This window comes from Meleagris gallopavo, chromosome 15, assembly GCF_000146605.3.
Source record: "Meleagris gallopavo isolate NT-WF06-2002-E0010 breed Aviagen turkey brand Nicholas breeding stock chromosome 15, Turkey_5.1, whole genome shotgun sequence".
NCBI classification, from domain to species: Eukaryota; Metazoa; Chordata; class Aves; order Galliformes; family Phasianidae; genus Meleagris; species Meleagris gallopavo.
In genome coordinates this window covers 2,310,504-2,335,252 of record NC_015025.2, presented here as the reverse complement: position 1 = coordinate 2,335,252, position 24,749 = coordinate 2,310,504, and the positions used below count along the sequence as shown (strand labels likewise).

General features: G+C 43.7%; 2 long non-coding RNA genes across 5 annotated transcripts in view; both read right to left on the bottom strand.

Moving 5' to 3' along the window:
* The window catches only part of LOC116217205, a 48,167-nt gene extending 41,847 nt beyond the window's left edge, over positions 1-6,320 (bottom strand). For 3 of the 4 annotated variants that reach the window (XR_004161390.1, XR_004161392.1, XR_004161393.1), the window contains exons 1-3: positions 5,080-6,320; positions 1,802-4,961; positions 941-1,052 (exon numbers count right to left, since the gene is read on the bottom strand). This is a non-coding gene — a long non-coding RNA (uncharacterized LOC116217205). The remainder of the gene's footprint in view (positions 1-940; positions 1,053-1,801; positions 4,962-5,079) is intronic. The other variant, XR_004161391.1, reaches the window with a different exon arrangement.
* Positions 6,321-6,552: 232 nt separating this feature from the next.
* LOC116217204 lies at positions 6,553-23,325 on the bottom strand. Its single transcript, XR_004161389.1, has 3 exons — positions 23,194-23,325; positions 12,170-13,334; positions 6,553-9,325 (listed from the first exon to the last, which is right to left on the bottom strand). It is a non-coding gene; the product is annotated as an uncharacterized LOC116217204 (long non-coding RNA).
* Positions 23,326-24,749: the final 1,424 nt, after the last annotated feature.

Below are 24,749 nucleotides of genomic sequence, written 5' to 3'. Positions count from 1 at the left end.
TTTAGCATGCTCTGTTCCTCCTGAGGCAACACTTGGACTCAGAATCTCCCCATGGTATACTGCTGTGATTCAGAAGACCAGTATTTCTGAGTTAATGCATTTAAACAATTACTCCAGATTACCAGCTGTCCTTGCTTAGCTCTAGAAATAAAGACGTCTCAGACAGGGTCAGGTGAGATCCTGGCTGTGAGAGCACATAGAATTTGCTAACTTTTCGAGGAGGCGAAGGTCTCTCCAGGCTGCAAAAGTGGGCTCAGATCAGCCTGCACTGCCTCATTGCCTGGCAGCCACAGTCCACCCAGAGCTACCACCTCACAGACTCCATTTTCACTAAATGTAAGAAGACAACCACACGTGGGGTTCACTGTGCCACCTCTCAGACAAGACTCTCCTCAGATCTCTAAGGACCTGGCTGATCTCAGCTTTGAGGAGCAGGCATGCTCCATGGCACCAATTGCAGGCTGTCAGGATAGGAATTGCAGAGTGCTGTGCACTGCTGAAATGCAAGTGGAAGATGCAATTTGACATTCTTCCTTAAAGTTCTGGTTTGCCCAAGGTATCTAATGACATCTCAGCAATCTTCAGAAACACACTTCTTAATGAAGGTTAAGAGTAACTTGGCTAGAAATTGAAGATGTCTGAGATGCACAAGGTCTCCCAAAAGCTCTGCCCTTAAGGGAATGCACTGCAGCTACAGTGCAGCCTCCAGTTAGATCTGATCTACTTGCTGCTTCTGCTACAGCTATTGAGGATTAAGGGCCAGAATCATGGCATAACCAAGCATACCTCTAAGTCCCTTCCCTGCATTTACCCTTACCATATTCCCAGAACATACACATGGAGGATGTACTTCCCTTTGTTTTCATAGGGAATTTGTGACAGTAAATAACTGCATCCAGCCCCCCTCTGCCTGCTCAGTGAGGGAGCATGCAGCACCCACCTCACATGGGCTTCTCTCCCTCCTGCTCCCTTTGCCAGGCTGGGTGAGCTTCTTCCCAACAAAGGCTTCTGTGAGCACCACGGTGATCATGTGGGTGTCCTTCTGAGAAATCCTGAGTACAAATGAGAGAATTTCATGATTTCATAGCCTTAAAAGCCACATGAAAAACAACTCTGTTCTCCTGTGCCGGTGTAAAGCTGATTCCTGTAGGAATGAGGCTGAGGCCGAGGGGTACACATGGCTCTGGGTCATTGTGGAGTATCCCAAAGACTTATTTTGGTAACTGGATTTAGCTGTGCTGGCCATCACCCTCTGTTGCTGGAACTGCTGACTCGCCAGACTGTGCAACAGTTTTGTTTTGTTTACATTCCTTGGCCACTCTAAAGACCTGCTGCCACCTGACTGGGAGGAGACAGCAGTGCCAGCCAGCAGCTCCAACTGCCCCATTCCCCTGCACAAAGTGGGCAGACGGGGTCCAGTGAGCTCTCTGCTATGCCAGCAGTGGCCCCACCGGTTGTATGGCACTGGCAGAGTGGCTACATGGGTGCTTGAAAGGAAAAGGGCTCCCTCCCCTCAGTTCCCTGCCAAAGGGATGAAGCAGCTTCTAAGTGACCATCCTTCTTTGTCCAGAGTCCATCCACCTGGCAGCCTGGACAGCAGCAGTTCTTCAGTCTTCTACCATTCAACTGCAATCAGGAAGGAGAGACTGATTGCAACTCTACCTATTTTAATTTACAACTGCTCTTTGGCTTTGTCTGGCCTGTTACGTCAGGTGTCTCAATGAGCAGCAGTGTTGGACAAAATTCATCTGCAAGGGTGAGAATAAAAGAAAAGCTAACAATGGTTTGAAATCATACTCACAGTCTGCACATTCCTTCATGGAGATCATCTCATGGATCATGTATGTGCAAGGGACACTGTGATGCCCGTGGACAAAACCAACTGAATGATGGCCACGTTTCCTGAGCTGTATCTGCAGATCCTTTGGTGTCAACTAAGAAGCTCAAGTTCCGAGGTCAGAGCTGTGAGAGCTGCCAGCTCACCGGCCATAGCAGGAGGATCTCTGGCTTCGTGCTACTCAGGAGAAAGTATGCGGCCCAGCACATGATGAGAGTATCTATCTCAAAAATGTTCTTGCAAGATCTAAATAAAATCATGCTACTCCAGCCCCAAAGCTTATTTATATACAGAGACATCTGAAAAGCCACTTGTGGTTTGACAAAGCGTTTAAGAAGAAAACAAAACAAAAGTTTGGAAATAACCTGCACTGTTTATTTAGTAAGTCTGAATAGGGAACTAATTTTGTTTCCCTGGCTTTTATATCCCTCTCTGCAGCTCTGGCACGGCTATGGGATGCGTGTGACTATCTCAAAAAGATCACAATGGTATAAAATTTAGGAACGAGTTTCTTCTTGTTTCTTCAGCAGTTTAATTTACCATCCCTAATTTCTTAGCACTTGCTGGGATATGACTATATCCAGCCTTATAAATCTGAACATTTAAGTATGTTTGAATGAGAATCCTGATTTGGACTTACTTCCAGGCAGTTTTGCTGACATACTGATTCAGGGAGACCTGATCGGGTTTCAAACTTCTTCAGTTCTTTTTCTAAGATCAACACACATGCCAGAAGTTTTGTGATTCACTCATCACTAATAAACAACCATTTTACTATTGCAAAACCTCATTGGACTGCTATTCCCAATCCCTATCAGAAACGCTGCTTTAATAAACTTAATTCATGCGTTTCGTCTGAATTCACAGGAGCTACCCCAGGAGTGATTGTGGACCAAAGCATTTAATTTGTTTTGTGGGACAGAGGAACATTCCTTTCTCATATATGTGGTTTATTTGTGCCTATGCATTTTGCAAAGGAGAGCTTAAGTCATTTGAGGAGCTAGGTCAGGGAATGTGAGGAACAACATCAGGAAATGAGGGAAATGGATTACTTGGAGGGGTCCTTTAAGCCCCGACAGGAGCTATGTTGTTGAGAACTTTCTGAAGATCTTGCCCATGCAGCATCTCTGTATTCCCAGAAATTCCAGAGATGTTTAATCAGATATTTAAAATTTCCAGTATTGACCAGAAGTGCCGCCAGTGGAAAGCTGGATTCCTAGCAACAAGACTTTTGTCTTATTTAGGCAGGTTTGTTTGTTGTTGAAAGGTGTTATTTCTCAGAATTGTGTTACGGACAGGATGAGAAGTGACAGCTCGAGGCAGTTGTGTATTTTATGAGTATCCAGCAGTTCTGAACAAATCCCAAGACATGCAGTTTGTTTTTAGTTAGCATAAGAAAAGTGCAGAGATAAGATTCTAAAAGGCAGTCATGGGACTGATGCACACTGGTCCATCCAAGACTGGGCATTACTGACATGCCTCTGCTACAGACTTCTGAAAATCCCAGTTTAAATGTTAGTATTTAAAATGCATTCAGCGAAGCAACTGGGTTCAGTCTGATGGATGCACTAAGAGCTACAAAGGGCTGGAAGCTTCCAACTGCCCAGCTCTCACATGGCTGTGAAGCAAGGCCAGCTCACCCTAGGAGCTGCTTAAGCTCTCGCAGGATCAGATGTTCAGATGGCAGATAAACAGCAATATGGGTCTGGTTTGGACAGTAGAAGAGGAAGAACCCAAATGAAACCTTTGCTGCACTGACATTCATTAATAAACTCCTGTGCCTTCAACAGGACCAAGGTTTTGTGCAAGTACCTACTTTTTTACCAGTCTCATAGACTACCTGAGTTCACTTCGTGCTGCTGACATGGATTCAAGGTTTTGTCATTTAGCCTGGCAGGTTCACTGCTTCCTTCCTCCTCAGTCAATATTTTAAGTCACTATATATTCCTTGCAAATTAAGGGAAAGTTCTTTCTGGATATTTCTAAGAATCCCATCATCTTTTTAAGGGGGCCTGAACTGTTTTGGCAATGAAGCTTTCCATATATATGCTGAGATGAGACTTGAAGCAATAAATCAAGGGTGAATACGCAGTAGGCAGGCACTTACTACCTAAGCTCAGGCAGCATACCTGCTCTCTCTCTCACTGTACTGTAAACAGACAGTTTTACTGTCTATGAATTGCTGATTTGAAATAGATCGTGACTGGGGGATGAGCCACAAAGCCAGAAGGATGCTGGAAAAGCAGAAGGGCACAGCATGCTCTCACGCAGACAAGCCAAGGTGACTCTGCCAGAGGCTGAGACAACTTCCTAGACTTAAGCAGTATTATGAAGGCCTGAAACTCATTTACTGGTTAACTGATTTCATTGTTTGCTTGGAGAACAGAGGCCATCATGTGAACTAATCACTGCTGCATTTGATGCTGTAACTTTTTAAATGGGATACACAAACATGTTACAGCTACAGCATTACATTCATGCAATGCAGACAAGAGTTGAGCAGCTGAACTTACAGCTGAGCAGCAGCACTAATTGCATTACAATTCCCTGTTGTTTCCTCTGGCCTCCCCTTACAGTCGAGGAGGTGGGCTTGGTGGTCAGCACACTGACCAACAGAGCTGCTTTTTGCATACACTAAGAATTTGTTGTAGAAATCACAACCACATAAAAATGTTTTACTGATCCCCTCATTCCCCAGCATTCCCATAAACATATTTTCTCTATTGAGCATTTTACAGTGTTCATCTCTGCCCTGGCTCGAATGTCCCTAGGGTAAAAGCTGGGGTTCACCTGCCCTCAGACCGCAGTGTGAAGATGCTCCAGTAGGTATACTGCTCTATCTTCATGCTCATCTTGGGTCATGCATCTGCCAATACTCCCTGGCTTTATTGGAAGACATTGAGATGACCCAGCGTCTACACAGCACAGCTCCAGGTGTCCGGGTCTAGCAGCACCAGCCCATGCTACGCCAGCACTGGCATGAGCTTTAGGACTGCATCCAACATAGGAAGTTTTGTCATGAACAGGAACTCATTAAAGCCTTTCCACGTGGAAACTTCATAAAACACAGGGCTGATGGAGGTTTGGTTAGTTAACGATGGATTTGACCCAAGACTCGGATTATCTGGATAAAGGAAAAAAAGCATTACAAAACATTTCTGCACTTTTACTTACTACAGCTTTCTTTGCCAAGGACCAAGAATCTTGTCGTGTGTTAGATAGGAGTAACTGGCTTACTATACCTGTAAATTATTCTTTGATCCAGTGCTGTGAGTGCTGTGCTTGCTGTGCCTAGCTCACTTATGCAGAAAGGCGCCTGTATCTCGGTTGTTGGCTGCAAAAACTGTGCAGGAAGGTACAGAGCTTGTTTGCTGATTTATTTCTCAGCTAAACCTTCAGGTCTCCAGGGTCCCAAATTATGGACATGAAAAGCTGTGTGATAAAAGGCCTGAGAGACAAGGACGAGATGCCTGCTCGGTATCTGGAGGGGCAGTATTCCCTTCTGTATTTCTTAAGAAAAGAAGAATGTTTGGTCAATAGATAACAAAGCACATATGAAAGAGATGTAGCTGCTCGTCTGGGCAAGAGCCCTGGGATAGGCTTTCAGTTTGCTCAAGGACCTCTCATATTTACCGTTCACTTCTGGACATCCCCAGACACCAGATCGAAGAAAAGAGCTCTTCAGTGCGGGGCCACAGTGACAAACAGCCTTCAAGGGGTGACATATGGCCCTGAAGCAGAGGAGGCACTCACTCCCCAGAGGTGGAAGATCTGCAGCTTTTGCAAGCGGACATGGGCATATATGTAGAAATTACGACTTCATTTTTTAAAAAATAATTTAGTTAAAGTAAGGGAAAATATTCTTGCAGTAACCTGTTCATAGGCACTGGCTAATTTAGCATTAAATCACATACTCTCCCTGGCACTGGCGCAGAGGAAGGTATTTCCTGAACAGCTCGTTTCAAGTTTCATTCATAGGTACTGTCTAAAATTAGATCTGCCACTTTCATTCAGGTCCAACTACTTTGCCTAGTGTAACATTTTTTAGAAACAGAAACTCAGTGAAATGTGCTCCATCATCTGCACCGTTCCCCAGGGCCTGCTGAGTGTAGTGCTGCAAGTGGCACCAAGCGGAGCATCAGAGCTCGGCTGGCAGCAGAGGCTCATAAACCCTAGGCTCAGTGCAAAGCACCTGCTTTTATGGGTGACTGCAAACTCGAAAAAGAAACAAACGCTGTCTTTTACTCTGTGCAAAGCACATTCTGTGCTGTAGAAATAAACACACACTCAGAGGCCAGAGTCTTGACAGCAGAGCCCTGAAATGTGGCCAGAGGATGCACCTGTCCTGACAACAAGGAGCTGCAGGCCCCAGGAAGCCTTGAACTACATATCCCATAATGCCTTACCATGTGGATCATAGAATCATAGAATGCCTGGGTTGAAAAGGACCATCACGATCATCTAGTTTCAACCCCCTGCTATGTGCAGGGTCACCAACCACCAGATCAGGCTGCCCAGAGCCACATCCAGCCTGGCCTTGAATGCCTCCAGGGATGGGGCATCCACAACCTCCTTGGGCAACCTGTTCCAGTGCATCACCACTCTCTGTGTGAAATGCTTCCTCCTCATATCTAACCTAAACTTCCCCTGTCTTAGTTTAAAACCATTTCCCCTTGTCCCATCACTATCCACCCATGTAAACAGTTATACCCCCTACTCTTTATATGCTCCCTTCAAATACTGAAAGGCCATAATGAGGTCTCCCCAGAGCCTTCTCTTCTCCAAAATGGTGTGCTGAAGCAAACAGCCAGTTTCCATGTCCCACTTGATTTCTCTCCACCTGCTGCAGTAAGGAAAGGGATAGGACCTGAGTCCTTCAGAGGGATTTAAGCCCCCAAGTCCCTTTGATGCCAGAGCCTTAATTGCTCCTGCCTTCACCATCCCGACATGGACATGGGAGAGTACAACCTATCCAGCAAAGGCAGATGATAAAGCAGCGTGAAGCATGCCACAGCTACAATGGTAATACAACTGGTAAGAAAAATAACACTCAGCAGTTGGAACTCCTTCCTGTGCACCAACAACCGCCTGCCAGTGGCACTTGTACCCTGATGCACTGCAGCCATCCAGAGGCCCAGGCACAGCTGAAGCCCCGATGACTGCAGGGAGCACGAGGCCTCTGCTGCACCCTCAGCATAAATTTCTGGCAAGAGAACAGCAAACAGATGCTTTTTGGCAAAATCCATGAGACAGAGAGAGCTGCCTATTTTTAGCACTTGTTAATTGTTTTAAAATCCATCTGGCAATGGCTGCTAAATAATTTAGCATTTTGACCCGCAAGTCTGAAGCAATATGTAACACAATCCCCTGCAGCAGGCGACTCGCAGGGGTATGGGACAGTTTCAGCAGGCTGAGCTGAGGCCTGAAAATCCTGCAGCCTCTCCTGGTCGCTGCTGAGGGAGCAGAGCAGGGCAGCCGGATGGTGGGGTCACAGAATCACAGAACTGTAGGGTTGGAAGGGATCCCCACAGCGGATCGCACAGGAAAGCATCCAGAGGGGTCTGTGATTTCTCCAGAGAAGGATACCCCACCAGCTCCCTGGGCAGCCTGTTCCAGCACTCTGTTACCCACACAGGAAAGTTCTTCCTCATATTTTATGGAACATGCGGTGTTGCTCTTTGTGCCCACTGTCCCAGTCCAGTTGCTGGGCACCACCAAAAAGAGCCCGGCCCCATCCATTTGACTCCCAACCATCAGATATTTATGAACAGGGATGACATCTCCTCTCAACCTTCTCTTCTCCAGACTGAACAGCTCCAGGGCTCTCAGCCTTTCCTCATACGGGAGATGCTCCGGGTCCCAACCCTCTCGGAAGCCCTCCGCTGGGCTCTCTCTAGAAGATCTCTGTCTTTTTTGAATGAGGAGCCCATAACGGGACACAGTATTGCAAAGCACATCAGCAGAGAGGCACCTGCAGTGTTCCTATATGCCATGGGCAGGCACCTCTCTGGGGATGAGGCCTGCAGTATGCTTGCTTCATAAGATATGAGAAGAAGGCAAAACTGTTAGTACAGCTTGGAAGCTTAGATTTTAAGTTCAAAGTCAGTTGAAGTTTTGACCCTGATATTGGGTCAAAGCCCTTAGTATACAAACCAGAGCATGCCCAACCGGGAAATCGGGGGAAGCCATGGAGCACACACAGTTAGGATGTAAAGCACTACTTCTTTATGCACTCCACATGGTCCACAGCATGGATTTGGGAAGGTGCCACCTGCAGCATGGCTCACCCTCACAGCCACACATCGTGGCCCACCAGGGCTCCTGCCCCGGCTTTGTCTGGGTATTCACACACCAATTGGACACAGTCAGGTTTTGGGGAATGTGTTTCTCTTGCATTTAACTTCAGCTCTGAAAAGCCTTTGCCTCCCTCCTCCCTTCTTCCTGGAGGCCCATGAATCACCGAGCCGCCAGACGAATGAATCACCCGGCCAGCTTTTGGTCAAGCGTGCCAGTCTGAGAGGCTCTTCTGGGATCAAATGGGAGCGGGGCTGGCTTTGTTGGTGACTGGCCATGTGTTGAGTAGTGCAAACCCCTCACTGGGGTCATCCCTACTCTCTTTGTGAACAGTCTCTGTAAGGTTGTAATTGCTCTTTTGTTGGGAAAATTTGTGAACGTATTAAGAGAGGGAGGCCGGTGGGTTCTGAGGACGGAGGGCTTCAGAGGGCCATGCAGGGAGGTGGCGGCAGCCGGGGAATTGTTCTCTGGAGTCTCAGTTCATTGAGCTTGAACTTCCAAGCAAACCCAGCCCATCCATGTGTCTGTGAACTGGCTGGCAAGGCTCAGCTCACAGAGCCCTGAGAATCCCATCGGCAGACACCGAGCGCCCCAAGCCGGGGCTCACGTGTCCCTTCTGCATGGAAATTAGGGGCTCCCCTCTGCTAACCAGCTTTATGAGTGCCACAAGTCCCACACGTTTTATTAATTGGAAATATGTTATGCTAAGAAACAGTTGCCTCTATTTATTCCTGAGTAGAAAACTTGAAATCTGTCACTCACTTGTCAAAATCCTTCTTCAAAAATTAAAAATAGCTTAGGCTCAAGTCCTCCTGTGTTAAAATGTGTAGCAGGATCCTTCCCTTGCATTCAAAGTGAGTCTGATCTCCCTAGGAACCACAAACTCCATTATTACAGCACTAGGCATAGGCTGTGCTAGTTGGGAAGCCATTCTTCCCCTCTCCCACCTCCCTGCCCCTGCCCACGTGGACATCCCACCTGAGCAAGCCTGCTCACGGCCCACAGGTGCAGGAAGCCTTGGTTGGCAGCTGGACAGATGAGGATGGCACCTTTCCTATTCATTGGGACTCAGAGCAGGACTCCTCCAATCTTCTCCTTGTCCAGCGCTCTCACAGAAACACAAGAAGCATGGCTGTTTTATTAGTACCAAGGTAGCTCAACCAAGCATCATTAGAAATACTGAATTTGCTTGGCCTGAAAAACAAGGAGAGGTTTATGCTAGCAAGGGCAAAGATTCTTGGTTGAAAACTTGAAAATACTCCTACAAAAACACAGTTTAACTAAATAACACTGAATGACTACACTGACCTTCTTTGCCAGCTCTCATGATATTTTAGACACCACTCAGCTACAGGATCCGAGGCTTCTCTTGACATCTTGAACTTGGCTGTTGGGGTAGTACATCGAGGTCTAGCATTCAAACACCTTCCTCTGCCCATTTTTTCTCCTCACTGACTCTCTCTCCCCTACACAGAGCTTATCTGAGCAACTCCTTGTGCCCTTTGTTCAAAACCATTCTCGCCTTTCCTCTTCTTGCACTTCTCTTGACTCTTGCTGCCATTCCTGGGCCTTCCCCTCCCCTCTCTGAGGGCTGCCCCGAGTTTCTGTTTCTTAGCACATTCCTTCTAGTCTAAGTGGTCTTTTTCACTGCAACACTTTAAAGACTTCATAAATCATACGTCCTAGCAAACAATCACTCTGTACACATCTTATCTAACCTACAATCTCTAATTTGCCTTTAGCACATCCCAAAAACTCATCTAGACAAGAGATCTGATACCCAGGAGCACTTAGTCTTCATCCTCTTGCTCTTTGTCCCTTCCTGCCACCTTTTGTTAGCTGTGCTATCTTTGGCCATCACCTAGCCCCAGAATAAGTTGGAATGAGTTTTTCAAAACTGCTCATATACTGATTAATGGTGTTCCTGTCTGCTCTAAAAATGCAGAGTGGTGATCCTGTGTTTCCCACAACCAAGTCTGCTCTTTTCCTTATCACCCTTGATATCTCTTCTTTACCAGACACAATCATTTCACTGGGAGATATCACACTGGTCATCAGTATAGAATATACAAAGAGTGAGGGTGCCTATCATCTTTCCATACTGACTAAAATATGCATGTCTTTAGGCTTTAAAAGAAAAAAGGCATAAAGAACTGGCATGAAGGTAACAGAAGACTGGCTACCTGACCCTGCTGCATCAGAGGGCAAAAATGTAGCAGGTATTCTGCCTCCCAGTTAGTGAAAATAAATCCAGGAGCAGATAAGGCATATATGAACCTGAGGCTGTGACATGAGAGCATGGGATGAGCATGCTCCCATCTAGAAATAACAACTGTACTTTTATCAGTTTCTTAATTTGCTTCTTTTCACAGATGTATTTTCTGCATTTTCATCATTTATTTAAGATGACTTCATTTAGTCTGGGAAATGCTGCAGGTGCAAAATCTGTCGTTCCAAGAAAGAAGTGGCTGAGTGCCTTTTCAGTAACATCCAAGTGGTACTGGAGTCATAAAAATCCCCTCCCTTCCTGACCTTCCCAGAGCATCTGCTGAGGTGGGTGTCCTGCCTGCCTGCCTGCCTTTAACCAGGCAAATGTGAGCTCATTTGCACTCCATCCATCTGTCCACCTCATGCTGCTGTTGAATAGTGTGATGCTGTCTAAACTCTGCAAAGTTAATACCAACACGGAGTGCTTATGGAACTCATGAACAAGTATGTTTAATCTACAACACAATGAAATACTGAAAAATCTGACTGAAATGAAATGTCTGGACTTCATTCAGTGCTCAGGATGAAGTAAAGCATGAAGTGCAGTTAGGATAATAACATTAAAGTACATAACCACACAATATCGTGCATCTTTTAGCACTTGTTTCTGACAACATCTAAGTGAGTGAGTTTTACTGGCAAAAATACTTGTAAAATCTACTTCAAAATCATACACAGGAGTATTCACTGAAAATGGATTTTAAATTGCATACACAAAATTCATCCCGTAAGTAGGAGTGTACTTCTCTACCCACACCACGGAAAGGACATGCTGTGACTAACATGGCCAATCACAGCCCAACAACAGAGTAAAATTATTAATGAACAGTCCACCTGGATTCATTCAAGAGCATGTCTGCCAAATAGCTTACGGAAATCAAAAAATATCTGCAGGCATTTTGTGAGCTGGGAAAGGGACCACATTCTCTAAATAGACTAATTCTGCACATGATCCCCTCTCTTCTGTGAACTGGTGGTGCATCCCTGTGTTACACCATCCAAAGCACCCTGGCCACCATTCAACAAAGTTGGTCCCTCTTTCAGTAATATCCCAGGTCATGCTTTTTCACCATTCTGCAGCAGCTGCTGAAAGTGGAAGGTGCCTCAAAGAGCACCACAGAATGTTTTCCTAAGCTAAAATCTAACTTGTGTGGCTTAGAAATTAAAATAAGCAGATGAGGATTGGTTGGGTTCTTTTTCTTTCTTTTTTCTTTTTCTTTTTTTTTTCTTTTTCCCAAAATGATTTCTGCTATTTCTCTATGAATACTGGGAGAACGATCAGGCCCATATCCTGGCATACATCCCATGCCATCAACTGCTTCTGCCTACTGCTGCTTACCACCCATACTTACTTTTCCCTCACTCTCTTGTTCAAATAAGCATTGTAAATGCAAAGACTGGCCACCTTGCAAACAGAAGAAAGACTCAAAAGATCTACAAGGACTTTCTACATTGCTTGCCTTTCTTACAAGAAAACACAAAATACACTCAAAACCTCACTAAACACTCTGCTCGTGCCTCCACTGCACCTGACATCTGTACTTCTCCCATCACTCCAAAGGTGCAATAATTAAGAAAATAATTGATGCTTACATCTTCCAGCTGCATTGAGGTACACTTGTACAAAATCTTGGAACTAAGTGCTCGAGTGCTTGTTTCAATGTCTCCTTACATCACATTCGTGTGTAGAGTATGAGAAGCAAGAAAATGCTGTCATGGCCTGATTCACCAATGGAACAGTTCTGTGCTGAGTGTGACACAGCAGCTCACCTGTGTAATGACCTGCATGCTGCCATGTCTCCAGCACAGCTCCATGTCTTCTGCCTTCTCATCTCACCCACTGCAGAGGCCATACAAGTCTCCCATGGAAGATCAGAAATTCACGGTACTTTATCATTTTCTCAAGGCTTTGGCTTTAGAGATTCAGGAATGATCCTGAAAAGTCTCCTTTGAATCAATTTCCATTAATGCTGCTGAAACAACACTACAAGATTTTCACCTTGAACAACATGCCCTAAGCTCACTTTGCTACAGAAGATCACCTTTGTCGTTTTTTTTTTTCTATTTACTGTAAAATTCTGGGTTAAAGGAGGTTTGACAGCTCTGAGATTAAAGGTTTATGAAGACAGAGCTCTGCACACAAGCCAAATAAAATTTGTTTTTAAGTAAGAAATACTACTTAAACCAGGGAAACTTTTTTTTAGGACTGCCTGTCTCCTGCCTAGTGATCAACTATTTTTTTTTCAATGCATTTAGCTGTTTTATCTCTATTTACACACAAAAAACAATGGCAAGAATGAAATACAAGAGTTGCTGTATGATTATATGACGTGCATGTCATATTGACCTTTTGCTTGGGAAAATAGAATAATCAGAACTTCAACTGAGAGTAAAAGAAAATTGTATTTCTCAGTGTCTAACAGCATCTCTGGCTTGAAGCATCTGCCATCATTTACTCAGAAATATTTTGAGATGCTCACTGACAGGAGTTGTACGTTCCTGCTATCTTCCTTCTGTCAAAATCCCTAGAAATGTCAGTAACACAAAATGACAAAGATATGCCCTCTTTTCCCAAGGATCACAGTGTAATTCAATCTCTAACACCTTTCCTGGGCTGAAAGTTGGCAGCAGAGATTTCAGCCTCTGTTCACTGATCCTCGTGGCTGTGAGCAGGGAAGATCACACAGGTGCCAAATGGCCCCGAATTTTAGCCATTTTTCAAAAGAATCTTCATTGTTCCACCCTCAAGCAACAACCTGAATGATAGTGAGCATCTACAGCTTCTGTTGAATACTTCTAATGGGAAAATAAAGAAGGGAATAGAATACTTATCTGTGAATGTCAAGTGGATCAAGTCTCTCTTTTATTTTAATGCTGTGCTCAGAGTTGGCAAAGCATCTCAGTAGCTTTGGACATGAAAGTGAGACAGGATGTTCTGGGGGAAGAGAAGACAGAAAATATTTAGCAATTGTCAACTGATCTCCTTATTGCAACTGTTAAGTGATGCACTGCAATCGTTAACTGAGAGGAGATACAGACATATCCCCATGAAAGAAAGTACCACTGCTGATAGGAAACTTAATCTCCTTAAGAAGGTACTTCCTCCAGCATATATTAATGAGTATTTGGGTCACATACAAGGTTGACTGCTTATTCCTATTGAGTCAAAGAGATGAAAATGAGCAGAATAATTCTTGCTGGTGTACACTGTTTTTCTTCCATCACCAAAAATGTAACTGCATCCAGATTGCGCGCAGAATCTCTCCTAAAACAAACATCACCATCTAAAAGATGCTCATGGAAGTCATTTCTAACAAATGAATTTCAAGTGCTTGGTCAAATCCTAGATAAGTCTTCATCTGACTATGGGACATGGTTACAATATTACCATTAAATCACCTTCCAGTGCCAACATACAAAGTGCAAAATTTAGACTTGATGGAAGTTATGCCTTGGATTTTGGTGAGATCTGTTTTTTTGTTTGTTTGTTTGTTTTTGTTTTTGTTTTGTTAGCCTTCTGCAGTATCTCCTCACAGTGTGTGTCATCCTAAGAGAAGGAAAAACCCAAGGGCATGTCAGCAACAAACTGTTTGAATGCACACTGCTTAGCAAGTGCATTTTGCTGAACAGCTCTGTTGCTCTGTGTTGCTTTATTTTCAACTAAGCTATGAAGACCCAAGAAAAGGAAAGCCATTCACATGAGTGCATCACAGCCTGATAGAAGTCTCCTGTATATATATATATAGGTATACAAATAATCTGTAGGGAGGATATTTTCTCTCTCCATAGTACTTCCAGGCGCTTTAAATTATGATATGTCAACTCTGGAAACTACATCATCTCCACACACCTCTGAAGTCAGAGCTGGTGAAAGTCAGGATTTGAAATGGCAAACCCTTTTGTGCCACTTCTACAAATTGTCAAAAACTCTTTCAGACCACTCAAAAATTGAGTTAGGTGGTCAATGTGAAATGCATACTAGCAGGAAAAACAGAAAAAGATGGCTCCCAGAAAGAAGCAAACCATTTTTAGGGGAGAAAGACACCTACTGACACCTCTGAGCTCTGTGTTCTGCTCCTAGGGAGCCTTTCTGTAACAAAGCCAATAACTGAGAACCTGGCTTGAAATACTGCTAAGGGAAATAAATTGTAAATAGTGGCACCCACCCATGACACCAGGCTGGTTAAAGTGTACTACAAACATTACACAGAGCTCAAAGTAAGAGACTCTTTGAATGGCTGTCAAGAGTTGAAATAGGAAGCATAGCTTTTTTCTGTCATTACCCATTGACAAGAAATGAAGAGGCTGGATGAAAAATCACAGCAGATAGGAACAGCCATTCTGGTTCAGAACTGAAGGTCAGCCCAGCCCATACTCCTGTTTCAGGAGCTGCAGACAGCAGGCATGGACAGGAAATCAAGAGAAAGGGGATACACGTAACACAAAAATTTCCTAGTATACAATCCCTTATGAATGCCTCATACTGAACCAGAAACCAAGTTTGCTGCTGAGGGGCTAGTCATGCAATTTGATGTCATCTTACAGTGCACCCATTTTTGGGAAGGGAAAGCAAATTTCCTTTTCTGTTTTGAAAGCCTGTGTTCTGCAGTTATTGAAATGCCTGCCCTCTCCCTGTTTCATACCAAACACACTCCCTGGTTCCATAATTAAAGAAACTGAAAAACCTAACCTCGTAACAGCCACCACAGAATCACAGAATCACAGAATCACAGAATCACAGAATGGCCAGGGTCAGAAAGGACCTCAAGGATCATGAATCTCCAACCCCCCTGCTACATGCAGGGCCACCAGCCTCCCCATTTAATACCAGACCAGGCTGCCCAGTGCCCCATCCAACCTGACCTTGAACACCTCCAGGGATGGATGGGGCATCCACAGCCTCTCTGGGCAGCTGTTCCAGCACCTCACCACTCTCATAGTGAAGAACTTCCCCCTGACATCCAACCTAAATCTTCCCTCCATCAACTTAAAACCATTTCCCCTTGTCCTGCAGTTATCAACCCTTTCAAAGAGTTGATTCCCTTTCTGTTTGTAGGCTCCCTTTAAGTATTGAAATGCTGCAATGAGGTCTCCCTGCAGCCTTCTTCTCTCCAGGCTGAACAAGCCCAGCTCCCTCAGCCTGTCTTCATAGGGGAGGTGCTCCAGTCCCCTGATCATCTTTGTGTCCTCCTCTGGACCCACTTTACTATAGAATAACAGAAGATGTAGGTGAAGTCTTCAGATTTATTTTTGATCTCTTCTCACACATTACAAACCCACGCACCTAAATCTGATTATGTATTAAAAGTGCCAGGCTACAAATACTGGAGCTTTGGGTATGTCATTAGCACGTGCATTTGGTTTCATTTAAAGCTTCCTCCACTTGCAAAACAGGTGAGAGTGAGATCCTAGAGAAAACCTTCTTTCTGAGGAAACAGTCAGTACAAAGTCCTGGCTGGATCAGCTCACATAGAAAGCCCCTAGACAGCACCTTGCCAAACAGTCACAATTCACAAGACGTCATGGGTATGGAAAATTTCCTTCTTCTTTTTGTCCTTACTGAAGCCCAACAACCCAGGAGGCAGAGGTGTGCTCTGGCTAGTGCCACCAGTCCTGCTGGCAGTCATGGAACTCAGCAAGTCCCCTGCAGAGGTGGATTGAAGCAGCATGCCCTGAGATAGGCTGAATCACCTCCTGGAGGAGCCAGCTCTGGAGGGTAGCCAAGCAACTAGTTCAGACCAGTTTCTTAGCTTTCAGATTGCTGAAGTTAGGGGAGGTGAATCCCACCCTCTTTATCTTTCCACACCGAAAACTGGAAATGGATGCAAACAAAACATGCGCCAGGAGGGAAGGGTATGAGTGAAGAGCTGGCGAGGAAGGCACAACACCTGGGCTTTGTTTTTGGCTCTGCCGCAGCCTCCTTTCAGCATGCTGTGCTCTGCCGGTGCCTGAGCATTATGTAAGTGAATAAAGAGAATTGTCTTGTCTGTTTGGATTACAAGGACTTCTCTGTAACAATATGTACTACATCTTGTAAGCGTTGAGTCTTACTGCCAAAGAAAAACCCAAACCTTTCATAACCGTGGCAATCTCAAGGATGGAACTGATAAGGAACAAAAGGAGTGTGAAGAAAAATGACAGTCAAGGTTTTGTCCTGAATCAGCAATTCACAGACAGTTGACAAAAAAGAAAGAAACAAATCCAGTAACTCTTCTGCCTTCCATCCATATAAGCTCAACAGCTCAACATTTGCAAGCTATTTGCTAACACTCACAGGCTTCTTTAAAGTCCACAGCCTCATTTGTAACCAGTAATTTGTTTTTGGTTAAGATCTCTGTTGTCTTGGGCATCTCTATGCAGGTTTTTAAAAGAAATTATGAGCAAAAAATACCCCAAGACAGCAGAAGAGTACATGTGAGAAGGGTATGAGTGAGACACATGACAGCAGGGGAGACTTGGGGATGCACACTTCCACCAGGTAAGTGTGACTTAAAAGGTCCTGTGAAACCAGAGATTTTTGCTTGTAAAAGCTCTTGTGATGGGCAAATGGTTTAAATTAAAGAGTGAGCCAATCCAAATTTCTCTTTGAGAAAAAGGAAAGAGATGAAACCCAGCTATCTGAGAACAGCGTTTGGGATTACTGGACCCAAAACAAAGCACTTGCAGGTGCCTGAGTGAGGGCTATTATGCACTATGTGCTGACTTATCATACCACATGAATTACAGGGATGTGGCTCAGACACTTCTCGAGCCATCTCAAGTTTAACTGGGCTGGGCCCATCCCTTTTATCTTCCGCACAAACTCTAGCTCGGGGTTTCAGACATGACTTACACCCTGTGGAAAAAAAGAACGGATCCTGTCTGTTCCACTCAAGCTTGCTCATAACCGTAATTTTAGTCAACCGGATGCCTCTGGCTATGCTGGGATGGAGCCTGGTTCTGGAAACAGGTGGGGGAAGGAAGGAGTATGATTAAGAGAAGGGATTGGAAATAAGAAAAGAGAGGAGGCTTCAAGGCAGGAGTTCAGCCTCCATGAATCATGGCACAGAGAAAGACAGGGAGGACACACGCATTCCCAAAAAACAAACCTGATGTGGTAGGTAACCTAAGATTTCCATACCCTGCTCATATTTTGCCCTCTTATTAGGATCAGTGTTTCCCAAACAAATCTTCCCTGTTTGGAAAACACATGCCCTAATTGCACAGCAGCCAAATGGGTGGTGGTGGCGGCAGTACGGCTCCTCTCCAAGATGACCAGGAGCACCAAAGGTTCTTGTATTGCCTTAGCTGGTCAACTCAGCTGGCTGATAATGACACACACAGATCTTCTAACCCCATGTTTCTGACACAGCCTGGGCACTCAAGGATGGGCTGTTGGCTTATTATTATTCCCCCCATATGTAAGGTCGGCCATCTCCTGTTGTTTCACTTCAGGCTCTTTGACCATAACAACTCAGCTCGGATTCTGGTACTGCAGAAATGAGAACAGCATATTGATTTTGGAGTTTTATTCCATTGGAGGGGAAAGGAGGAAAAACAGCAAATGCCATTTCTGTCAGCAGCCTCACTTGATAGGAAAAGCATTACACTAAAACACAACATGCATTGAGGAAATCCTGTTCTCTGCTGTCATTCTGCTGACTGCAACTACACTTACATTTAATGGGGTAACCCACAGATAAGTCAACTTTCCACATTCCTCCTCTAGCTTTGGCCTACCCCCACGTTTGTGCATAAATCCCCATGCTTTCTACATTTTGCTCTCCTTGATCTCTGTTCTGCTACCGAACCAATGTCTGATGACCTCTGGTTCCCCTCCACTGAGTCACCACCACATTCTCTGTACTGCTCAGAAACTGGGTGGGATATTGTTTAAGTTGGAACTAAATAACACAAACATTATGTATAGAGAAGTTGGGCTACATCCATTTCTGCATCTTTTTTTCACAAGAGTTCAAATGGATTGGCAATAGTTAACTCATAGCTAGGAGGAATTCTCTCCTGGGCTTCCCACCCCACGAAGCAATGGTTACACATCCAGCACCTCGAGCACAAAGGTTTATTGCTGCCCATCGCTGGAGATATGAACTTTTGTGCTTGTACTTCCCAGGTTTGATCTTCTGTAAATCAGTCAAAGAGCCAACCTGTGTGGGAGTTTGTACCGAATTCAAAGCATGGGGGCCTCAGACTTTTTTGGAATAAGCCGGTGGGAAGAAGCCAGTGCTGGCATGAAAGTCACCATGGAGCCTGCTCCTTAATGGATTACGTATTTGTTTTCCATAGTTATTTTGTTAAAGAGGAAAAAGAGGTTGGGTACAATTTTGTTTTAGACAGGGGTACTCACTGTCCTCTTGCCATCAACCCCACTTTCCATGCTGTTGCTGTTTTAGAGCAGTGAAGGAGAATGTATCATCAGTCAGAAGCTGAAATCTCAGTTTGGTTCTTTCCAAGGAAAATTAAGATCCAGGAACCACATTCCTCCTTTCTTTTATGTATAGGCTTATTAGAAATGGGGGTTTCTGTTTTGACCTGCTTCTAACAAACCTGGAGCTGAACCCAATGGCTTAGCAAAGGTTATGCCTTCCGGAGGTGATGACTCTGCTGGTAACCTGGCAGTGCTGAGACATGTGCAGGGCCAGAGCCCACGCTGATGAACTGCTAGAGGGACCACAGTCCCCGCTCAAGTGGATCCACGGTGCAGCAGGGCTTAAAATCTGTTCCACTTTCCTCCTCTGATGCTAATTAAGCTCTCTGCAGATTTTGAAAGCTGTTGCTACAAGTTTTGTGGAATTTCTTATAGATAATAAGGAAGATGTGGGTGGAGATTGCCTTCTGCTTACACCAAGACTAAAACATTTTGAAATCAGGCTGGCACCCGTTAGCAAAGACTAAAATACAAGAAAGAGGAATTCCCTGAGTTAAGGCAGTTGGGAGCAGAAGCTGCAGGGTGAAGTTTACCTTCACAATGCATCTGCCTGGTTATGGAAAGTTTGACTTTTTACAAAGAAGGACTTTCAGGATTTCCGTTTCAAAAAGCAAAATGGACTTTCAGATTGAAATCATCATTGTTGCACAGGCAGAATAACCTGACCTGCAATGCTGAGTTTATTTTTAGAATAAAAGGTTGTTTTTTTGGTTCAGTCATAAAACTGCTGAGAAAACCTGCTTTTCCTACAGAGTTCACCTTTCACAAAATCCTTGTGGCGAATCTAAACACTCTTTTTCTCCCTGCAATTTCCTGAAGCCAGGATTCACCCACCATTTCTCCAGAAAATACTGTCTAGGTGGGGCAAAAGCTCTTTTCTGTAGATTGGAATTTTAAAGCCTTCCCATCTTTTATCTTTGGAAAGACAAAGAAGACAAAAATTAAATAAGTGAAGCTGGTAAATACTTTTCTGAACACTTCTAATGCTGCTGTCGAGGGTGGGTGTTGTGCGTGTGTAGCAACGGGAAGAACAGACACGAAACTTCGCCTCAAAGAACAATTCTATACAGTGTGACCAATTGGAATGACAGAGTAATAGCAGGACGGATGCCTGGAGCTGCTCAGCCCCATCTTTGGGATGGAAAGGCCAGGAGCTGAGCGCGGTCACGCCGGGATGCACAGGGCAGTTCCACCTCCTCCACAGGGTTTGTCCCTTCAAACTACCTGCTAGAAATTCATCACAATATTTAGACTGGATTCTAAAACACAATTGAAATTCCCACAAAATCCTGTATTAGCTAGAATAACACTCCCTGTGCCAGTCAAAAACTAATTATAGATTATAAATATGTATTATTCAAATCACCTAGCAGTGCTGTCTAAGTACAAATACAGAGGAGCTCTGTTAAGCAAAAACAAGATTAGATTCTGCTTTGGGAGGATCAATCTGTAACGAGTATCTTGAGGTTTTTTTATCTCAATGTTTTTCCACTCATTATTTCGTTCTCTTTGAATGAAACAAAGTTGACAAATTGGCCTGCTCCTATCCAAACCACATGCTGCTTGACTTCATGGCACTTGTGGTTTTAGGGGATTCATTGTTTTGCAAAGAGAGTATATTTTGCCGGGAAGATCAGACTTCTGATGCAATCCCATGAAAGCCACAAACCACCTCCCTGTTCAAAACTTCAGGGTTGGGGTATTTTTCCTCTTTCTACCGAATTCTTGGCAAATGTTTCAGATCACAGGCCATGACTAGAATCCTGAAGAAATCTGAAAAATTTGTTTGGCAAAACCTCTGCTTAATCTGCAGAACACTTTTTTTTCTGATCCTTTGCTACTGTGGAAAATGGCTTTCCTCTTAATTGATGTCCCCACCCCTCTCACCAGGGATACGTTTATGAGGAATGAAAATATACGTGTGCCCGGAATATCTGAGGGCTCCAAGAATAATGCTTACCACCTGTATCAAGTACATTCCTCTTCAGATCATTTAAAAGTCAAAGAGGCTCCTAATTCCCATTCCAACATGCCAAGATTAAAATGCAACAAGTTTTATGCTACAGAAGTGCTGCTTGGAGCTGCCCAGTGCTCATCACCTTGATGCTCCCACCAACCATGAAGGATGCTGCACTTGGTACCCAAGAAATCAAAGCGGTCTTTGTGTAGGCAGATGATGTTGGATCCCGAAATTGCTTAACATACTTCACAGCATCCCTGGTCTTTGGATGGCAGTTCAGTTCTGAATGTCAATCTGACATACAGAACATAGTTTTGCTTTTAATTGGAGCCTTTAATCAGCAGCCAGCAGTGTGCAGACACACAAAACCAGAGATTTTCTGCATCCCTAAGAAAAATGTGGCATTGTTCACATACGCTTTTTGGGAAAGTCTGTGGATGCTGGATACTGTAGCCATCAAGGGAAATTTCTTTATGAATTTGGTTATTTTTTTCCACATAAACAAAGTGGTTATACTTCTATTCCCTTCTCATCACTCAGGCATTAAAGGAGCTCAATTCTCTCGTTGGTTAGCAGGAATGAATCCTGAACTCTTTAAGAAATCAGTCGCAAGCAATAGATAAGAAATAACGAATGTCAGAGTGCACCCTCAATGAACAACTGCTAGCACAAAGTGCATTTGCATACACTTTCTTGATAAATGTCACTACAGCAGTAAAAATGAAAATCTGTTCACAAATGATTCACTACACAGAAACCAGAAATGATAAATCTGCATTCAGAGCTTTTCAAGAAATAACCTAACGCTAAGCAAAATGTCTCAAAGATCCCTCTCCACCAAAATTTCCAATTATCAAACCCTACCTGATGTGTATTGTAATAACACCAAAAATGTGGGGAAATGAACAAAACCAGAGTAACAGCATGTGAGAAAAATCTCCTTCCCAGCATGGCGCTGTTCCAAAACTACATATGGAAATTAATATCCTAATTAATTAGGGTTCACGAAGCACAAAATATTAACGGCAGGCAGAGATAGCTGGAGTGCTTCTATGTCACGACACACTTGGGGATCTCAAGTTGGCAAGGATGTATTAGATTTACAAAAACATTTGGAAAATTTTCCAGCATTGCCAGTCCTGTTCTCTGTATGAGGATTAATTACCTCAAAGCTAATTTACAACAGTGTGATAACCAACTACCAAATCCACCTCGTGTCTCCATCTCCAGCCCTTCTTAGATGCTGATGCAACGAAAGTAGAGGGAAACAAACTGATAAACATGTCAGAAGCATTTTGGAGAGCTCGTTTCTCACCCGTTTCCCAGTTTCCACCATGAGGTACAATACCCAGTGGGTTTGAACAAAGTCAGCTGTGGAACTCCTGAGCCAGACAAGTGCTGTCCTTCCAATGGGAAACCCCTGAACCAGCTTCAGTTTTTCACAAAGCTTTCTCCTTTCCACAGAGCAATGCCAATTTTTTGCCACAGGAGGATTTAGCTCAGGCCACTCCAAAATGAAAGATATATATTGTTTTCTTCTTTGTTTGAATTTACCATAGCCTTACCACAGAAAATGTAAATACTGATACAGTTTGGGAAAGCTACATGGAGTTATATAAAGACATTCTGGCTGAAATTGCTTTTCTGCCCTATGGTTGCTTCCAGTAGTCAAACCGAAGAACTAGAACTATCCTTCAACAGCAGCTCTCGTATCCACCCACTAAAAATTATATGAGACAAGCCAAAATCATGACTAACAAGAGGCTGAATACACAAACATGTCATATATACAAATATTAATCCCATGGCACGATCTGCCTTCCAAATGAAGCCGTGCTTTGACAAAGTTCCTCGGGGCAAGAAAGGTTTTTGAACAGTTTCCCACTTGAACTTCCAACCCAGCTCCTTGACCACTGCAAGGAAGACACAGGGCCACAGGTAGAGGCAATGAGAGATTTTATAAACCTCCATGACGAAGATGAAGAGCTGTGACAAAAAATAGTGCAGTAAAGGAATCAGAACTGTGATCACATACCAAACCCGAGAGAGGGAGATGCTCTAAGATCATACAGTCCAACCATCAGCCCTATGGTGTGAGAACTGAATGGCAAAGACTATTCACCTGAAACAATCTTGTAATATTACTTCACACTGGAAGAAAATCTGGCTTAAGCTTTAAGACTCTGGAAAACCTGACACATCATTACAATACTTTGCACTCTGGATGCTCTAGCTGGTGCTGGGGAAGCTGCAGAAAACTGAAGCTTATCTGATGTTTCTTACTGAAGAAATTAGGCTAAAACCCCACAAGTGTCAGATCTGTGACATTTCTGGTGAGGTACAGCCTTTCCTGGGATTTGAGTCTCGGTTTGAGGAACAGTACTGGAAAAGAGATCAATATAACAGTACCTTATGGACTGACATTTTGGTCAGAACGCTGCAAGGCTCCACCAAACCCACTTCCAATCCATGACAACAGTACAATGAAAATCACCTGTAAGATATTTCAAAAGAATAGGGCTGTGACAAAATATACAGAAGGTGAAATCAGATGTAGGCAGTTTTAGTATTTCCGTCAAATCAATCAAAGCCTCATAGAGCCAGTTCTAATCGTTACATAGACATTGGAGAGAGGCATGATGACAGACTTCAGAGAAGACTGAATTGCAGTTCCAAAAGAAGTCCACAACAAAAGTGTGATCACTGCTGATACACTACGGATTTGTGAAACAAAAGCTCGTATAGGCAGAGGAGCAAATCATTAGGTTCTACAAAACAGTACCATTCCAATGTATTTCCACTCTCCTTTTTCAGCTAAGAACACACCCACCAAACTACACTGCCGAGGAGCTCATCCTGTGATTCGGTGCAGCTCAGCCAAGAAGAACCTACACTTAAGGCTTAGTGTGATTACTGTGTCCAGCAAAAATTTCCCAGTGATAATCAAGCCTAATTCATTTAAATAGAATAATAATAGTAATAATAGCAGTGGTAGTAATGATAATAATAATAATAACAACAAAAATAATAGAGTAGAAACGATTTCAGATTAGAGTGCTGTACTAATTATCAAATAAATCTTGGCTAAAGCAGTCCACAATGAAACAATTTAATAAAACTTTTCCAAAAATGACTGTAAGGTCAGTTCAGATTTTTCAGGCTTAGACTGAATTAAGTAGGATGGAAGATTGTTTTAAACTGAAACCAGTTTCTTCATTTCCTTCCCAGTATGAATTGTGCACAACAGTTGTTCACTTAGGAATGCTAACCTGGATGCATCGAGCATTTCGGGGCTTTAAAACTACTGTATGTGGCGGGGTAATGCTATGGATTTAACTGAGCTTCATGCTAGCTATTACAGTGTCAAACCAAATTCAAATACTTTCATTCATGGTCAACAGACCAATTTACAAAGACTCTTAAATAATGCCTGGAAGCCTGGAACTTCATCCATATGAAATGCTGTAATGTGTTTGCATTTGAAAGACCTTTTCCTCCTTGAGCTCAAAACTGGCCAGCGCTGGGCCCAGCCTGGTGAGCCAAATTTCCTGACCCACTCATCCCTAATTATTCTGATGGCCCCACCGTAAAGTAGACCGCAGCATTTTTGTAAGCAAATGTGCTTAGCAGACTCTTTCACGCTTCTAACTCTGCAGCTGCATTTTTATTTTCCCTTTTTTGCTTCAGTGTTAAAACTCAACAGGTTTGACACTCCTGGATATAAATTCCAGATAAAGCCAATGAGTCAGGTAGAGCACAAATATTTTGCCAGCTTCTGAGAGCAGAACAAGAGATCACCACCAAGGGTGCAATTTTCTCCACAAAAGAGCCCAGTTTTCCTTCTTCTGCCCCAAGAACTTAAGGAACACTAATAATAACCACTGTGCAACACAAAAGCCCAGAGAGAACAACTAGCTTTCACAAACACTGAAGAAGTTAGCATTTGAGCTGCTTTTCAGTTCTGG